Source organism: Ixodes scapularis, unplaced genomic scaffold (genome assembly GCF_016920785.2).
Source record: "Ixodes scapularis isolate PalLabHiFi unplaced genomic scaffold, ASM1692078v2 PGA_scaffold13__105_contigs__length_92229423, whole genome shotgun sequence".
Taxonomy (NCBI): domain Eukaryota; kingdom Metazoa; phylum Arthropoda; class Arachnida; order Ixodida; family Ixodidae; genus Ixodes; species Ixodes scapularis.
Genome location: NW_024609839.1, coordinates 36200257 through 36203537, shown reverse-complemented (window position 1 = coordinate 36203537; position 3281 = coordinate 36200257). Strand labels below are relative to the sequence as shown.

Below are 3281 nucleotides of genomic sequence, written 5' to 3'. Positions count from 1 at the left end.
TAGAGTCGGGATATACCGATTTCCGTGCTTGGAAGGCTGGATCGGACCCACGATGTCTATGGCCACTTTTTTGAATGGGGTTTCAATGAGCGGCGCTCTCCCCAGCGGCACACGGGTTACTCTGCCCTTTGGGATTGTTCTCTGGCAGATGTCACGTGATGCGACAAATCTCTTCACGTCTGCGGCGATGCCCGGCCAGAAAGATTCCTCCAAAATTCGGTCCTTCGTCTCTTGCACGCCCAAATGACCAGCCATTATTCCGTCATGTGCAGTTTTCAATACCGCTTCTCGATGGCACCTCGGGACGACCAGCTGACGTACCACGTGTCCGGTTTTTTTCGGTGTAACTTCGGTAGAGTAGCACACCCTCGCGGTGGAATTCAATCTTTCCTTCGGAATTTCTGCACATCAGTTTCTTGCCAATCTGAGAGAAGCACAGCTTGAGCGACTCGTCCTCTTCCTGCTCATCCGCGTAATCCCTGTTTAGCGGCTGTACTGCGACGTCGGGGGCTTTGAGGGTTTGGAACTTTCGGGGTTGGTCCCTCACTTGTGAGCGCGTTACAACTGCTGCTACAGCTTCCTCCTCAGCGGGCTCTTTGCTGATGAGTTCAACTGCCGCCTTCGGGTCATCGGGTGCCCTCGCGCCTTCTATATTTCCAAGGATTAGGTCATAGAGCGGCTCCGCCATGCAGAGCACCGTGATGACCCCTGAATAGTACGGGGTGTCGATCTCGACCCGCGCTTCGGGCAGCATCCTGGCTGTTCCATCGACTACATAAACGGGCCGGGTCTCTCCTGTGAGCTGATCGTCGTGGATGAGGTCTCTTCTTATAATCGCCGTATTGCACCCGGTTTCTCGCAATACCGAAATCGATTTGCCCTCATACGTTCCGGCGACCACCAGCAGTCCTTCGACTAGAAACTTTGGCTGTGTTATCATGACTGCATTCACGACGAGGATTCTTTCCCCATTCTTCAGCTCTAGGTAGCCGTCGCGAATGCCTTCCCGATTCGTCACCCTGACGGGGGAGTAAACGCACGATGCCTGAGGCCTATCGTTTGTTCCTGACCGGCACGCGTCCGCCTTGTGGCCCTTTCGTCCGCACTTGAAGCAGGTAAAGCTGTGGTTGTTAGTGGTGTTAGTGGTGTGGGCCCGGCAGTGTGAAGCCTGATGCCCAACGCGGTTGCAAAGATAACAGCGAGGCGCTGTTCGTTGACTGCTTCTTTTCTCGTCAGTTTCGGGCCTCCCGATATCATCTCGGTTATCCTTCTTTACTTTGGCGAGGTTAAGGCTTCCCTGCGCTTCTAAAAACTGGTAGGCTAGATCCAGCATCTCTCCCAACGATTTCGCCTTCCTTTCCTTCAGATAGAGCGCCATGTTGGAATGACACCCATGTAGGAATCTTTCCTTAATCAGGAGCTCTCGGAGGTCCTTGAACTCGTGTTTCGTATCGGACAGCTCGATCCAGCGATCGAAATAGTGGCTGAGACGCGCCGAGAACTGAGCTGCTGTCTCACCATCCGCCGGTTTGCCTGAATTGAATTTGTCCCGAAAGCCGTCCGCCGTGAAACGAAACCGCTTCAAAAGGGCTGTCTTTACCTTAGAGTAATCCGCTGCATCACCCGGCGGCAACCGCCCGTAAACACTGAGTGCTTCCCCGCTCAGACATGTTGCTAGAGCTGTAGACCACTGGCTCTCTGGCCATTTCTGGCTTTCCGCAAGGCTCATCCTTCCTGTCATCGAACGGGATGAGAAGCTTGCTTGTGTTCAGTTTCATGCTTGGCTCCGCGTCTTTTCCCCGGCTTCCTTCCTGTTCTCTGGTCTCCTTCTCCAGTTGCTGACACTCTATTTTCAGGCGCATAAGCTGAATCTGACGCTCGTCAGCCTCCTTCGCGGCTGCGCGCTAAACCTATGCTGTCTGCCGTGCAAACGCTCGATCCTCTCGCTGTTTATCCTCTACCCATTTTCTGAGCTCAGCGCCCGCCAGGCCAAGCTGACTACCCATCGCTAGCAACTTTTTCATTTCCATGCTTCTATCTCCGAAACACTTTCAACAAACCTAACAAGCGCTCACAAAAAAAAAAAAAAAATCCCGTTTATGCCCGTACCGGGCATGAACGGGATTTTTTTTTTTTTCAAAAACTCAAATAACGCGGCACATTTCCAGAACTCGTCTCCCTCTCCAGTCACCACGTTTCCTTCGCATCGAACGTCCTGTCGCGGACGCCAGTTAATTGTCACGAGCCCGGCGACGACGGAAGTTCATCACCGAGACCTGACAATAAGGGGGTGGTCGTTCGATGCCCGGCGTAGCCGGTAAGCAAACGCAGAGAATGAGACGGAGGCGTGTTATAAGTTAACAACAACAGAACAGTGTTTATAGGCTCGAAATGAACATATAAAGGGAATTTAAAGGAACCGAACGTACATTTTACAAGACAGTGATGCTGCGAGCGACAAACATGTCGAGTTAAGCACAGAGAAATACGTTACACATCCCGTTAAGTACGCGTGTACAAAGATCAAGACGAAAGTAAGAGTCCAATTAGCGACGGTCGAAAGGAAAGTTCAAAATTGAAGCGACATACAGTTGACCGGGGAGCACGACGGCAGTCCATCCACAGACACGACACACGTAGAGCAGCAGCCCTCGAAGCGGCGGTCCTTCCGGGGCAGCGGGTGGTCGGTCTCGGAGATGCGGTGCGGCGGCTCGGGTTCCCGGGAGTACGCGGCGGCGGCTTTCCCCCCGAAGAGCGGACTGGTGCTGGGGCCCAGTCGGCCCAGTCGGCTTCTTTTTAACGGCGTCGGGCGCTAAGGGAGGATCACGTAGGCACGGCACCTTCGCCACTGCATGGCCGGCATGTTGAAGTTAGAAAAAGTAAGACATAGCTAAAACAGGAGGCCCCTACGTCAACAACTTCTGTCCTGCTAAGGGTGACCTTGCAGGCGAGAAACGTTTACCAATACACAAATGGAGCTCAAGACTTTGGCCGCAGTGCGGGTGACTTTGGGGTTGGAAAAAGTAAGACACAAAACATGAATCACGTACACCCCCGCTCGCGAACCGCGAGAGGTTGAGCTAACTAGGAAGAAACTAACAGAACAACAACAACGCGCACGTACACGTGCCTTTGCAGCAACCGAACCAGCGACGGAGAAACATACAGGCTACAAGGAAAAAATATGTGTATACGGAAACGAAAACGCGTTATGTTTAAATAACGTAATAAAAATAAATTACAGGATGCCACTACTTCTATGACAACGCGACACATAACAC

General features: G+C 52.5%; 1 pseudogene; it reads right to left on the bottom strand.

Moving 5' to 3' along the window:
* Nucleotides 1-262: 262 nt before the first annotated feature.
* On the bottom strand, nt 263-2030 carry LOC121835426 (annotated as a pseudogene).
* Nucleotides 2031-3281: the final 1251 nt, after the last annotated feature.